Here is a 17,419-nt window from a genome sequence, read left to right on the forward strand (position 1 = left end):
CTCTAAATCTGACTTCCTCTTTAGTAATTGTTTACTCACCTAAAGTAAGGAGTCCTTAGGAAGTTCTTAATAACCACGGTATATCGGGAAGTGGGGAACACATTCTAGTGTAACTAAAATTGAACCATTTAGAGGTTGTATGTAGATCTCGATCCTTAATTTAAGTGGACAACAATACCCGTGGTCGTAGTCAGCTAAATGGTTTATTTAGAAACATTTGTCAATATTCTTCGTCTTTAAGTGAACCACAATACCGAAAATTGATTAGATCTATTGATGAAGGTAAAGGTACTGATAAACAAAGTTAAGACTGTCTCACAACTTTGATCCCAAATATTTTTGGTTTTGTTAAATTTGTTCATAGTTTTTCCTCTATGCACAAATTTAAGGGGAGAATTAAAAAAAAATTTCAAAAATCAAACAAAAATATGAAAATTAAAAATCCAAAAATAGTGTTATTTATTTTTTATTTCTTGTTCAGAAAAAATCAAAAAATCCAAAAAAAAAATTGTTTCTGTTTTAATTTTCAGAAAATATGAAAATACAAAAATATTGTGTGCTAAGTTTTCTTTTAGTATTTTTTGTCTTGAAAAGAGAATTCAGATGTAAATGAGACTCATGGAGTCTGTATTGAGAATTTTTTATCTAAGGCTTCATCTGTGATCATTGAAGAATTCTCATTCGAAGGAACAAGAAATGAAGATTATTCTTTCAACATTCAATCTTTCAACCCTAGAAGCAAGGTCGAGTTGTTCTTGAAGATTATGTAACAGATTGCATTGAAGCCTCCTCAATCATTTTGTTACTATCTATGAAGTTGCTGAATTGATCTAGAAGATTAGTTCTCTCTATCATTCTCTCTGAAGATTCTCAAGCTGAAAGCGTTATCCTTCAAGAATCTCTACAAGAAGCCTTCTCATCCAACGTGTGTTCAAAGCCACAATTTGAAGAAAATCCCAAGTTCTCAAGCTGAAGTCATTTATAGAAGAATCGTCATGTTCATCTTGAAGCTGTGAAGAAATCGAAGATAAATGTTGAAGGCAAACACCAAATGAAGATTAACAAGAAGAGCTAACTACTTTTTTTTTTTTTGGGGGGGGGGGGGAGGGGGGGCTTGTTGGGTCAATTAGAAAAGAAAGCTATAAACCAAGGGGGAGATTGTTGGGTCTAAAATATTGGTTTATACTTTACTTTTCTAGGAAAATATATTTTTCAATCTAGGACTGTAAATAGCTTGGTGTTTATGGCTGTATGTTTGTTTACGGTTGTGTTTACGGTCGTGAACCTATTCACAGCCCATGTCTTATATATATAGGTTTAGGAGTCGTGAGAGAGTTTACGGCTGAGAAAAGAGAGGAGCTTAAGTGTGTGAAATCTAAGGTGTGTTTAAGAGAGAGAAGAACTAGTGCGTACTATGTGTATGGAGCATCATTTTGTTCATTGAATACATCATAGATTCACTTATTCTTCTTTTCCTTCTCTTCTATTTTGATCTGGCATCATTCGTTTGATTAGGATTCCGCACCATCAAATAGATCTATTGATACTCAAGCAAATTTGGGACTTACACTCAGACCCTTTTGATATAGTGAGGAGAACTCACCTCACAAGTAGTGTTGAACTGGACTAAAAGTCTCTTATCGCTGTTTCACCGAAAATCCCGAACTGTCCAAAATAATGAATACTAAGTCAATAATTGGGATCTCAATATTGCCGAAGGGTCCCACATAGAATAATTGTCCACTATTTCCTTTTCTCTAATTTGGGCCAAGGCCCAATGCTTAATCCATGATCTTAAAAGACCATATATCCAAAACCCATTAATGGCCCAGTTTTCCCAATTGGGCCCAACTCCCTAATTGGGCCTTATTCTAGGATCCATTATCAAAATTGGCCCAAAATCTAATTATTAAGAACGTCCTGCAAGGACCAAGTCCAACCGGTCCAAATGCGGCCCAATCCTGAAGACCAATTCGTCAAAAGCCCAACAGAGGACGTACGCGGGGCGTACTTCCATTTTGCGTTGACCACCATTAGGGTGGTTTACTCAGTACGTTGAGCGTACAAAAACTATGCGAGGTGTACGCAAGTTTTACCAAAACTCTAATAAGTGCTTAATGGCTTAAGCACTTAAGCCCAAATACTAGATCCATCGACCAAATGTATCTATGAACCATAAAGTCTCGAACTTAAAAATTTGGACGTCCAAAAAGTTCTTAATACATGGTCTTAACCCATTAAGACCTTGGAACTATATGCATGGGACATTTTAAGCCATTGGGAGATCATTTTTATCACTTAGGACCCTTTCTAGGTTCTCAAATGACAGCTTATTACGTTCAAACCATAACATACACCAACTTGGGACTTTGGGACAAGAAATGTTTTCATAAAGCTACTAAGGCTAGATCTACATCATATACACATAAAGGTTGGAGATTTTTACCTTCTAGAGCTTCTAGAGCACAAAGAAACTTCAGATCTACAAGCTTGTCCTCTTTTTAAAACTTCTTGTTGCAACACCTTCTTCTCCAACTACTCAAAGCACACTCTTTTAGCTCACACACTCAAGAAAGAGGTTAGAGTGTGGGGAAAATGGCTCAAATCTATGGTGGCTGAGGTGATGGAGGGTTTTGAGCTCATAAGGACGTTTATATAGCACTCAGACCCTAAATATTAGGGTTTCCATCTGACATGACTACACTTAGCGTACACAAGTGTACGCCCAGCGTACTAGGGCGCGCCTAGTAGGCTTTGCGTATCTTTTGTATGCTTAGTGTACTCGTCTTGTCTTCAAAGTTTCACCCTAGCCCTTAGGCTTCTCATGGCTTGGTTCTTCCAACCCTAGGGACTACAAATGACAAAATAAACATAGAGGATTCGAAAATATCTACAAAATCATGGGATGTTACATTGTAACTCGAAGGTTACGATTGAAAGTCCAACAAAGGATAAAGGAAGGGTGCAAGATTGCACACCTACCGCAGTCCAGGAGTCCTAGAGTTAGATACTAATTTGAAAGGACAAAAGAGTTACGATTACCACCTAGGATGGAAAGGAAACATACAGAGTCATTATACAAGCCATGTTTTGTTGACGATTTCGGGACGTAATCATCCTAAGGGGGGGATAATTCTAATGTCCGCAGATTCGGGATAGACAATTTAGAGACAATAAGTGTTAAAAACGAATTTTTGATATAAGATTATCTAGGATAAATAATCATAACCAAAGTAATAGTTAGGGTAAAATTTTTTAACCTATTTGATGTAATAAAGAAGAATTATATGAATATTATGTGTTTCATGATTACTATAATATAATAAAATATGAAAAATCCGCCTAATCATCTGTAAATCGTAAAAATAAGTGCACGTCGTCCCGATCCCAAAAATATAAATTTCTTCGAAATCCAAATCCATATGAATTAGATATGATTTTTACAAGATATAAAAGTCCGTCGCCCACAATGAATGTGTGATGTAAAAAGCTATGAAGAGAATGATTGACTTTTAACTAATACCACCAAAAAGAAAATAATAGCACTCCTTAAAATAGGAATTTTGAGAAAAAGAATACCAAAACCAGAGTCCGTATGAGAGAGTTATGATTTTAGCAAAATCATTTAATTTTATAAAAATATGGACGAAAAATAAAGTTAAAATTAGCTGACGGAGTCTAAACGAAAGTTGTAAATCTCGTCGATAGCTATGCGTGGATATAAAGAACGTCAAAAAAGAAGTTCGTATGAACGATTTATAAATTATAATAGCATATTTGCATATTAAAATAAAGTATAAATCATATATACGTATACATATATATATATATATATATATATATATATATATATATATATATATATATATATATATATATATATATATCATTAGAAAGGTATCGACGATGTGTTTGTTCTAAGACTAGTGTTGAGTACTTTCGATATTAGTTTAGTATAAATATCGTTAAATCTATTTAAAATAGTATTATAGGGGGTGTTTAGTAATTTAAATAATTATAAGGTCATTAAGTAACAATAGATGGTGGTTTTTTGAAAATTTAATTACTATAAATAAGAGGCTCTAGGATCTCATATTTCACGCACCATTCTCTTGATTTAAGAGTCTTTTTGTTCTTATCACCTGAGCATTTTGGTCCTCGTGATTCACTTCTCTTTCTATAGTTTTAGTATAGTAAGGTGATCGCCGAACTGCTACAAGAATCTTTTTTAGAAAGATTCAGCGACGAAGTTCTGCCCGTGCAAAGTTTAGTTTCTTGCTTAACCACCTATAAGTGAGTTATGCTTACCGTACTTTAAGTATACCTTATGTTTAAGTTCATTATCATTATTATGAACCTATAAACAAGATTTATCAGTGAGTGTTATGGCCCCTCTTTTGTATTTTCTTATTTTGGAGGAGTATACTTGTGCTAAGTATTATCAATTATACAAAATGTTATTATAATACCTTTTAACTCCTCAAGGTACGGGGAATCTGGTTTGAAGGGCCGATTGGGTTGTTGGATTTCCGAACGGCTTAATTGCTAAAATGGTCCTTCCCTCCGATATTTTATGTTTGGCCCCTATCTGTACATAATAGTTGAAAAGTATTGTTTAACATTTATATAAAACAAGAAAAACAATACAGCTCATACACCTTGATTTAATAATTAGTCACAATAAATATTAGACTAAAATCTAGTGATAATGATACTAGGTTTCGCCGAAGGAAAATAAATTTGTTAGAAGCAAAGCGTTGCCCGAGTTTGGAATCGTCACTTTAACAAGTGAGTGCATAGTTACTTTCATCTTACACATAGATATGAAGTATTTAATATAAGTTACATGCTATGTGTGCATATTATCTGTGTTCTTGATATCTATGTTGGATGAACCAAATATACATGTTTTACTTGATTTTAACTGTATATGTATTTTATACCTATAAAAATATTTTGTAAAGATGGGTGGATGAATGATGAGAGTTAAAAGATGATATCGATAAACATTGGCAGTTATGGACTTAGTGCCCATAGATGAACAGTGGCCGCTACGCCACTACCTGTACGTGTTTTTGAACTACTCGTTCACCAGAAGTACTCTAAAAATCCTTGTAGTTGCGCCTAAAGGATAATAATGAAAGCTGTGTCTAATAGGCACGAACTCCATCGCTGCTAGGGTTCATCCAACAGACACTAAGTTTATAGTTGTCGATGTTATCTATTACGCACAATTGCCAATATTATCCTTAGGAATGAATGAAGAATAGATGTTTCTTAGGAAGATTCTTACGAATAAGGAAGATAATGGGGATGGGAAATTGAGCTGATTGTTTGAGGATTAAACATAATAATTGTATTACTATGGGTTGAAACCCTATGTACTACTCACCAGGTTTCCCAACATGACCCACTCAGTTTATTTGTATCAAATGTATCGATGCGAAGACAGATTACACTGAGAGATTAAAGGAGATGTAAATCATTAGTGTAAATGAATGTAAGGTCTGTTTATGCTTATGTTTTCGTATTGATGTTGACATCCCAATGTTTTAACATAAATAAAATACATTTCTTCAGAAATTCTTTGATAATATTATTATCATATTTTTTTGGGAACAAATTCCGCAACTGATTTTTAAATAAGCATAAATAAATTTTTTGAAATGATCGTGAATTTGGATATGTCAAAAAATCCCTTTGAACTCAGTGGAAGAGGCAACCATGACTTTGTTCCACAATCATGAGAATATCATCACTTTGTAAGAAGGTACTACCGTATCGATACCAAATACAAGATCGAAAAGTTGATGCGAGAAATGTTACAAGTCGGCGTCATTCAACGTAGCAAAAGTTTTCGATTCCCTTCATGGAGCCACAATAATTTCTAAAATTGATCTTAAGACTGGCTACCATCAGATTGCATGAAATCATAAGTCATTTCCAAAATAGCATTCCGAACACACGATGGGCATTATGAATTTCTGGTAATGTCGTTTGAGCTAACTAACCCCTGACTACGTTCCAATCACTAATGAAAAGGTTTTTAGACCCTGTTATGAAGCTTTGTATTAGTATTTTTCGATGACATACTCGTATATAGCAAAACGACAATAGAACATTTGACATGTCCCATGACAATATTTAAGGTATTTCATAAAAACCAACTTTATGCTAACAAAAAGAAATGTTTTGGGGCAAATAATCTTGGACTTTAAGGCATAAAGCGTGTTGGCCGATTCAACCAAGATCAACTCCATGGAGAGTGGTAAGATCCTAAAACATGATGCGAGTCTATAGATATTTGGGATTTACTCTATAATCGCAAATTTATCAAGTGGTATGGAAAAATAACACTACCCTTGTGGGAGAAATTAAAGAATATTGGTTCAAGTGGTCCGATGAAACTACTAAGCATTTAGGCAGCTACAAAGTGTAATGACCCTAGTACTAGTTTTTTCACTACCCGATTCATATAGATTTTGTAATTAAGATACATGCATTACGGCGTTAGAGCAATATTAACGTAGGAGGGTAGACCGCTAGCTTTTTATTGCCATGTGCTTATAGCCAAGTGCTCAACTAAAACCGATTTACGAATGCAAGCTCAAAGAACCTTGATGTACATGCTGGAGCAACGCATGGTTACGAAAGATAGTCAGAAGTGGTTACCCAAACTTTTGGGGTGCATATCCAACCGATACACAACCTTACCTACCCGGAAGATAATCTTGAAGGGACCAATATACCTATGGCCCAAATTTCCCTGCTTCTAGAACCGGATGATAGCTTTCCAAGGTGACACTTACAGAAGCACAAAATCTCCAACCTAAAACTCAATATCTAAACGTCGCCGGTGACCATAACTTTTCTGGCGACTCTGCGCGGTCTACAACTGATCGCGCACTGGCTGTATCAACTTAGGGTAACCTATATGTCACACCCCGAAAACCAAAGGCGGAAACGTTCCCGGGGTTGACTCCATGTTGTGTATCAAATCCAATGTACATAGTAATCACAGTAAACAACCATTACATTACATATATATGAAAGTTTACATTTGGTTCAAAAGTAAATTGTACAAAAGTTATACATATATCATAAGAACAAAAGAGATGAGTCTTCAGAGCACTCCGTCTTCACCAAAAGATATCGTCGGGTACCTGTCTAACTTGGACCTGAGAATACAAGCGGTTTGAAAATCAGCGTAAAGCTGGTGAGTTCATAAGCGGTTTTGTTTTGTGAAAATGTATCGGTTTCCTTTAGTATTCTGAAAAGATTTGATAACCAAGAAAATCCCATATTTTCTTATGTAAAGTAGTTAAGTTATCTTTCATTACAGTTCTGTTACAGATATAAGTTAACCCCAAGAAAATCCCATATTTTCCTAATTGTAAGATTGATTGAATAGCCCATAGTATAGTTTAATAAACAAAACTATAATTTAGATGAACTGTAAATAGAGTGCATTTTGAAAACCTTGGGACTACATCCCGAACCAGTTATAAGATAATTCGATAAAAACCATGGGATTACTATCCCGAAAGTAGATATAAGATAGTTCGATAGACCATGGGATCACTATCCCGAAACTAGATATATGATAGATTGATAAAATCATGGGATTATCATCCCGTATAAGATTTAGTTTCAAAACCATGGGATTGCCATCCCGAACGAAATATAGACACAAGATCATGGGATTATCATCCCGAACGAGATATAGACATAAAACCATGGGAATACCATCCCGAATGAGATATAGATACAAGACCATGGGATTACCATCCCGAACAAGATATAAATTCTAAACAAACCCTAGCTGTGAATAAGTTATATTAATACGTATTGTGAGTCGGGTAACCATACTGATACGACAACGAGACCTCCTTGACGTTAGTCAGACGTCGAATGATATCCAGAATTTGTCACCCCAGGCGTGCCCGCCTAACTGTAGCTAGCAGTTAAGGTGTGGGATTGTCAGTCCCGAATAGATCTATTCACAAACTCTTCGCTCTCCCTCCAGGAGACTCTGGTTACACTTCCGGAGAGGATTTACTTGATCATCCATAAAGGGTAGTGACTATCTCACAAACTAGTATTTAACTATTCACAGGATTCTTATACGATTACAAACATACATAGACTTTAAGACATGATACAGTGAAAAATAGATACATACAATGAAATTATCTGGCAAAAACATTCGAATAATACGGAGATAAACTGAATCAGACATAGTTTATCTAATAACTTAATACAGATATCAATACATGATATAAAGAGAAACATAGAACCCCAAATTATTCCCATAATAATTTGATTAGTTTGATTATTTTCTTAACTAAAATCCATTTAGTTGAAATTGATAAATCATTCCTTATGCTCAACATAATACATAAGGAGTAAAAGAGTTTATATATTTGCCAGATATTATTTGAAACACATAAATGTTATGATTTGAAAACAGTTTTGGTTTGCTTGTATTCCCCCCCTGAAAACAGTTAAAAACAGTGAAAAAGGCGTAGGGGTATGAACTCACCAGACGAGAAGTATGACGATTTGGATGCTAAGAGTTGATCCGGGGCTTGCAAATACACGAGATTCCTTATTATAATGTAAAGATACACATTTGTATCTAATTAGGACTTAGATTGATTGTTGGATAGGGACAATTGCTTCTAGTCGCGAAAAAACTTCGATACGAGTGTTTGGAGGGACCCAGGTGGCGTTTAGGGATGGGAAATGACACTAGGGACTTGGGACTTGAGTTTACTCCCCATGAGTAAACTTATACAAGAGTTTTAGGTCCAAAGCACCCATTCCCAATGAGTTTACGGCCGTAAACTCATGGTAGGGTGGTTTAGAGTGCAAATTTGGGTTATAAATGGATATGGACACTTGGAAATGCTTGGATTAATTTTTCTTAAGGCTTGAATTAATTTAAAAACATCATTTACAACACATATGGGAGTTTACGGCCTAGGCATGGGTTCTTTGGCCGTAAACTCTCAATTCTCCAAGATTTAGTGTTTTTAAGTTGTTAAAATCAATCACATGTGATTCTAAAAATTCCCACAAGCCTAGAAATGAGTTTATATGGAACATATGAGGCCTTTATGGAGTTTACGGCCTATGAGAACCCCCTCTTGGCCGTAAACTCTATTATATGGTGCTACAAGGTGTTTCAAGGCCTAAAACTTGCATGAATGGACTTCTAAAATTCATCTAAGGGTCTTAGGGGTGTGTAGTTTGCATTCTAACACCAAAATTTTTGGAGTTTACGGCCCAAGAACATGTCTTGGCCGTAAACTCTTAGAAACCCCATAAAATATGTGTTTAAGGCCTTCAAAGTATTTTTGGTTGGTCCCTTGATTTATTCCAAGGCTTTTGGTGGTGTTGGATGGCTTTCTAACACCTTAGAATGAGATTTATGCCAAGATTTGTGGAGTTTACGGCCCAAGAACTCTCCTTGGCCGTAAACTCATCTAAGTCCCTCAAAATTAATGTTTCAAGTGTCCAATTGCAAGAATCAAAGTCCTATAATTCATATCTAAGCTGTAGGGGTGATTTGGAAGGGTTCAAAGACATGAAAAACACCATTTTCATGAGTTTACGGCCCAAGCTTATGCCTTGGCCGTAAACTCCTTCAAAGTCCACAATATTATAGTTTTAGGTGTTCTAAGTCCATATCTTGAAGTCCTTTAGCCATATCTAAAGTCCAAACAAGTCTAGGAAGGAGTTTAAGGGCTAAAAACCCTTCTAAATGGTGTTTACGGCCTAGGCTGCCTCCTGGGCCGTAAACTCACATATATGGTCCATTTTTATGTTTAAGTGACTAATTTGGAAGCTAAACATGCTATAGATTAAGGCTAGGAAGGTACCTTAAGGATTTGAAGCCTTAAATTTGAGTTTTGGACACTTAATCTTTGGATTTAGGAGAGAGGTTAGAGAGAGAGTAGAGAGAGAAGGAAAAAGCTTCAAATGAGTGTTAAAACATGTTTATATAGTCCCTAAAACTTGGACACGGTGGAATTCTACCCGATACCGGCCTTAAACGATGCTTTGGGTCGCACCCGATTGAGTTTTCGTCACCCGACGAGGATATTTCTAAAACTTAAGAAATAAATGTTTTGGGCTAAATTCATGAGTTCCTAGATGATTTGGACCCTCATTGAATGAAAATAATTATATAATTTTAGTTAACTAAGCCCAAAAATGATAACGGGACATTTCGATTTCCGACGAGTTATACGGGTAGAATGGGTTTTCGGCGATGAACAACTTCGGGTTGTTACACTATAACTCGATGCCTGACTTCACCCCAACAAATCGGGGTCCGACACTTCCTCCCGTAAAGCATCTTGAAGGGTGGTCGATCAATAGTGGCATGATAGCTATTGTTGTAGGAGAACTCGTCCAAGTGTCCCAACTCCCACCAAAATCTAACACACATGCCATGAGCATATCCTCGAGCATCTGAATAGTCCGCTCACTCTGTCTGTCGGTCTGGGGGTGATATGATGTGATGAAATGTAGTTGAGTATCCAACTCCTCATGAAACATATTCTAAAACCTAGAATTGAAACAAACATCACGATCACAGACTGCTAATACTGGAACCTCATGACGTGCGACCACCTCCCTAGTGTGTATGTCAGGCAACTTCTCAGCATAAAGACTCTCTAAAATTAGAAAAAAGTGAACACTCTTGGTCAACCTATCGACAATGACCCGGATAGAATCACGTGCCATCCTCGATAATTTTCTTAATAAAATCTGTGGTGATCTTTTACTACTTCCACATGGGAATGGGTAACAGTTGCATTTTTCCTTAGGGTCTCTGATGTTTGGCCTTGACTTTCCGACAAGTCAAGCACCGCTCCACAAGCCATGTCATCTCCCTCTTTATGCAGGGCCACCAGTAGCGCAAACTCAAGTCTATATACATCTTTTTGGCCCTTTGATGGATCGAAAACTTCGACTTGTGACCTTCCTCCAATAACTCCTTTCTAACCCAACCAGCAACCCGAACCCATACTCTGTCGCACTGAGTCAATAATTACAACTATCCCTGTCGAATAATGAAATTTGGCCCCTGATTCTTTTTTCCTTCCAGTTCTCTTTCTTCAACCCCTCTACTTGTGCCTTCTTGATCAGATCTAACAGTGATGAAATGATAACCATCCTCAAACATAGATCTCTGATGGGTGTACTTGTTGCCTTGCGACACAAGGCATCGACCATAATAATGGCCTTCCTAGGATGGCACAAAATCTTACAGTCATTATTTTTCACCACATTTAACCATCTATGTTGTCTCATATTCAAGTTTGCTTGATCCATTAGATACCTCATACTCTTGTGATCAGTATAAATAGTGCACCTGACCCTATAGAAATAATATCTCCAAATCTTGAGGGCAAAATCACCCCCATGCATAGGGTAATTCTCCTAGTGAGGCTTCAATTGTCTCGATGCCCAATCACATGGCCCCTTTGCATTAAGCACTGCACCTAGACCCAAAATCAATGCTTCGCAATAAACCACAAAGTCATCCATACCCTTTGGAAGGGTCAAAATCGGAGCCTCACATAGTCTCTGTCTCAGGGTCTCAAATGTTGCAAGATGCTCAAGGTCCCATCCAAAAGTAACATTCTTCTTCATGAAAGGAACAAAAATCTTGGAGAAATCCTGAATGAATATCCTATAATACCTTGGTAACTTAAGGAAACTCTAAACCTCAGATCGCGTCCTCGAAACCTCGATTTTGGCCAAATCAACCAATATACCTATCTAATTGACGATGTGCCCTAAGAACTTCACCTTGTGCAATCATAATTCACATTTCGAGAATTTGGGGTTAAGGCTCTCCCTCTTCAAGGTCTCCAAAACCTCTCACGGATGTTCCTAATGCTGCTCCTTGGTCCTAGATTAGAGCAAGATATCATCAGCAAATTCTATCACTAACCGATCCAACATCGTCCTGCACACCGGGTTCATGAGATTGATTAACGTTGTGGGTGCGTTAGTTAGCCCAAATGGCACCATCACAAACTCGTAATGACCATAACGAGTCATGAAGGTGATCTTTTATACATCCTCATCTCTGACCCTCATCTGATGATAACCCGTTCTCAAGAAAATCTTGGAGAACCAAGATGCATCCTGAAGTTGATCAAATAAGTTATCTATCATTGGAAGTGGATAATGGTTCTTCACTGTCAGCTTGTTCAACTCCTGATAGTCAATACACATCCTGTGCGACCCATTTCTTTTTCACAAAGAGAATCATTGCTCCCCACGGTGAACTTTTCGGTCTAACCAATCCATTGTCTAACAGTTCATATAGCTGTGTAGACAACTCGTGCATCTCCGAGGAGCTAAGTGATAGGGTGCCTTGGCTATCGACGCCGCACCCGAAATCAAATCTATCTGAAACTTAACCTGCCTCTCAAGAGGCACTCCTGGAAAATCCTTAGTAAACATATCGGGGAACTCCCGAACACTGACACATCGTCTACAAACTTCTTCCCCTCAACTCGCATATCCACCACATATGGTAGGAATATGGTGCACCCTTGCTAAATATACCTCCTAGCTCTCGCAGCTGAATAGATAGTCAGTCCATGTTGAGCACCTTCACTATGAATAACAAGTTCTCTACCACTTGGGTTTGAACTCTCACTAACTAGCGTTCACAATCAATCATAACCCCATTGGAAATACCCACTATAACCATCGAACCTTGCAAAGGAATCGAAACCAAATCAATCGAATATCTCTCACTGAACATATTCAGAGCACATCCTCAATGAACTCTCAAAGCACTCACTAGACATTCATCGGAAATCTCCACCTCCAATGGATAATTTAAAGTCCCTGGAGCGTCGCTAAACTTCTTGCTAAGAGCAAGAGAAACAAAAGATCGGGTAGCACCCGTATTGAACAAAAAATGAGCAATCATACCATTGACTAAAAACATCCCTATACACGACTAGATAAAATGTAAGCACAAGCAAAGAAAGCAGTAAAAGACATGGTAAAGATACATGCTGGTAACTACATATGGTGTTGCTTATGCCTCATCGGCTATCAATTGGTGTGACATCCCCAATTTCATGGCCAGAAAAGAGTGATTCGGTTGTGCTTATTTAAAAATCATAGTACCCTTTTTGATGAATAACATTTCGAAATTTGTTCCCAGAAAACATGATAATGATATTATCAAAGCATTTCTGAAGCAATGTATTTTAATCATATTAAAACATTGGGATGTCATCTTCAATACATAAACATAAGCATAACGAAATATTACAAGTCTTACAGTAGAATGCATCTTTAATATCGCTACATGTGATACAATAAACTAAGTGGGTCAGGTTGGAAAACATGGTGAGTACATAGGGTTTTCAATCCATAATAATAAAATTATTATGTTTAATCATCAAATAATTAACCCAATTTCCCATCCCTGTTATCTTCTTTATTCTTAAGGATCTACCCTAAGAATCATCATCTATGCTGGCAGTACTAGTTCAGGAATTCCTCCATGATAATTTTCAGTAGGTATTATTCAATATTTATTCATATGGATTTGTCCTAAGGAATAGGAATGAAGTCCTTCATTGTTAGGGGTTATCTAATAGGCATTAAGTTCATAGATGCCAGTGTTATCCATTAGGCACTAAGTCCACAATTGACAGTATTTGTCTAATACGCACTAAGTCCATAGTTGTCAGGGTTCATCTCCTTCATTGATAATATTATTATAGGAAGTCCACCCAAAATACATGTCAATGGGTTTTTAGAGTACATCTGGTTAACACTTAGTTCAAAAACACCTACAGGTTCCGAGCCTGCTAGCGTTCCACTAGAATGTCGAGAATTGTCTATGGTTGTCATCTATACTTTTCTAGATGACGTAATCTTTAAAGTCAAGGCCTCTCATCATCTATTTCATCTTTCATCTCTCATCGTCTATGTTATCTTTCATCTTTCGTCATCTATATAATCTTTCATCTACCCATCATTACCTAATATATTTATAGGTATAAAAATACATATATAGTTTAAATCAATTAAAACATGTATAAATCGTTCATCTAGCATATATATATATATATATATATATATATATATATATATATATATCAGGAACACATATAATAAAAAAACATAGCATGTATTAATATTAAATACTTCATATCTATGTGCAAGATTAAAGTAATTATGCACTCACCTATTAAAGTGATGACTCAAAATACAGACAACGCTTTGCTTCTAACAACAGTCTTTTCCTTTGACATAACCTAGTGTCATTATCACTAAGTCTTAGTCTAATATTTATTGCGACTAATTATTAGTCTATATTCATCAGTAATTCAAAGTTTGCTGATCTATAGTTGATAAGGGACAACCAGGTAGGATCATATCGGAGGTAGGGTCTGTTTGGTATACAAAATATACTGTTTGGAAATCCCACTTTAAACACCCCACTAAATCTAACATAGACATCATCCTGGTAAGTAGATCAATCAGTATAACGACTTGGAATCACTGATAAATCTTGTTTATAGATTCTTAATAACGATAATGAACTTAAACATAAGTTATACTTAAAGTATGTTAAGCATAACTCAACTTACAAATGGTTTAGCGAGAAACCGGATTCTGCGTAGGTAAAACTTCTAAACCAAAAGCAATATTTCTCGAGGTTTTCTGGTGCTTTGGAGCTTCACTACTAACACCTAAGAAGTTCTAGAGAAAGCCATTGAGGCCTTGGGGGGGGGGGGGAGAGTAGGATGGTATGGTGTGAAGAATAGAGCGAATTTCGTCTTCTATTTATAGGATGCAAGTGGTCTAGTACATTGGGCATACTCAATTTTGATGGGTTTTGGTCATAAGACATCCAATGTGCTCATACAAACCCTAATGGTTGGATCTAGGTTTCTCTATTGTACATGCAAGTTATCCAAGACTATAAACCCTAATTCTAGCATTCAAGTAATCATATTAACATGAGAATAGGTTTAAGATGTTACCTTGATTGTTATGTAGCAATAACAATCCCAAATCTCCTTGTATTGACTTTAGAAAGCTTAGACTCACAATTGTCACTCCTCTAATGGTTCACAAACACCATAAGCAAGAGGATGAAGAGGAGAGAGGATGGAGGCTGCCCAAAACGTGTTCTAACCCTAGAATAAAGCTTCCCCACGTTTTTGGGTCATAAGGATCTTATATATAGTGAGGCTATTAGGGTTATCTAACAAGGAAACCCTAATTTGGATGCTTAAGCCCTAAGCAACCCATAGACTCCTTTAATTAGGGCCTTGGACAATTTCCTTATGGGTTTCCCCATAGAATTCGTCCACTCCATAATTAAGGCAATCCATAGCCCAAATTACAATTATCTTATAATTACAATTCCAGTCCCTTAAGTTTAATTAATCTCTTTTAGTCACAAAACTAATTACTAATTAATTATTGACTAATATTAATTAAACAATATGATTTCTCCTTTAATATATTATTCCCATAATATATTAATAAATCATCTTTAATCCTTTCTCTCCATAATTCATCCTATCAAGTTGCTTTGGTGAAGGCAACCCAAAAGGACCATGCACCATCGGGTCAAGTACATACCAAAATAGTTATGGACTTAGACACTAATCCAACAGTCTCCCACTTGGGTAAGTCTAATAACTATTATGCGTATGACTTCAGATCCTGATCTGCAATCGTAGCTTTCCAAAGCCGCTGTCAACTCTGATCCTATCAGATACGCGTGTCCTTTAGATAAGGGATCATATATTCCTCCATTCTAGATATCGTATGAGATATGATTTCAAATCATTCTCTTTGTACTATATCTCGATTCCCGATTTATGATGACTAACTAATTGAACAAATCAAATTAGCCCTAGCCCGGCCGAGCATTTACGTTTGTCATCACTAAATCATCGAGGGGCCCAAAGATATCACTTTTATCCTACTTTGGATAAAAGGAACGGATAAACTTTGATACAATGCTTGCTTGCACTCACTCACCGAATCACACACAACAATATATTTTATAACACCAAGTTACTAGTGTGTTTACATATTATCAATGTGCAACCGATTTGCAAGATACAACTCACACATCTCGGTTTCAAGAATATAAGATGTTATCGTCTCACCAATCACTTGTGATACAATTCATGGAATGATCCAAGTGAGCGTGGGTTTAATCCAATGCTCAAATCATATTCATAAGCACTCACGAACATTGCAGCAAACCTTTGCTATATCTAATACGCTCTAGACAATCTACAAACCAATTCATGACAGTCTTCATTCATACTTACTTCCAACGTATGACTAACTGTGGTCCGTTTAAATAATTCGATTATTCTTAATAAACTCAATTATTAAGGAAGTCAACACATGCAAATGTGAAACACAAGAATAATACTAATCCCATATGGCCTCAAACCTTTGAGTATAAATAAAACACCTTTTATTTATCACCATATCGATTACTCATTGTTTATCGTTTCGGGTAATCAACTTCTTACTTGAATTATTACACTTGTCCCATGCTCCTAGCATGCACACAATGTTTACCTATGGTTCTTACTTTGTGAAATAGACCAAATTGAGCACATTTCCAATCATTCTCATTTCACAACTCCAAATCCTTTTTCATAAGTGAAAGAATATCAAATTCTTGCTACTTATAGAATATGCTAGATTCTAACATTTTATGCAATTGTCCTTTCGTAAATTCACTACACCAAAGTCACAAAGACTATTGTCAATGATATTACAAAGTCCTCTATCGGAGATTGTTACAAGAAAATTCCTTAGATATGATGTCTCTCACTCAAAGTACATTCCTTTGAACATCCTTTTGCATAAAAGTTTCTAATCTAGACATAGATTTTCAATATTTAATTCCCAATATGGACACGTTTCCATATTTTCCATATGAAAACTCATTCTTAATAGAATCTCATCTACTCATAATAATGTCGATATGATCCATCCAATATGGAAACATTTCCATATTTTCCAATACTATACATCCAACTACTCACAAGCGACCAATCCTCGGCTAACTTTGGATTGTCCTTTGATAGTTGTTTAATTATTTTAGTCAAAACCGATTCTTGTCCTTTTTCCCTCTAAATGCGCTAGACATTTGGAAAATTTTAGAATGGTCAAATATCATAGCATTTGCAATCGATCCAATACCCGAAGCGTATGGGACACGATGCATAAAGATTTGATACTTCATCAATCTTCTGCCATAATATTTTATTTGCTATGTTCTCAAAATTCGAATTGTGAAGAGGAATGCCGTAATCATAATCGAAATTTTAAGAACACACTATGTACCCTTGACTAAATTTATTAACATTTCTCAACC

The sequence above is a fragment of the Lactuca sativa genome, chromosome 5 (genome assembly GCF_002870075.4).
Source record: "Lactuca sativa cultivar Salinas chromosome 5, Lsat_Salinas_v11, whole genome shotgun sequence".
In the NCBI taxonomy this organism is placed as follows: domain Eukaryota; kingdom Viridiplantae; phylum Streptophyta; class Magnoliopsida; order Asterales; family Asteraceae; genus Lactuca; species Lactuca sativa.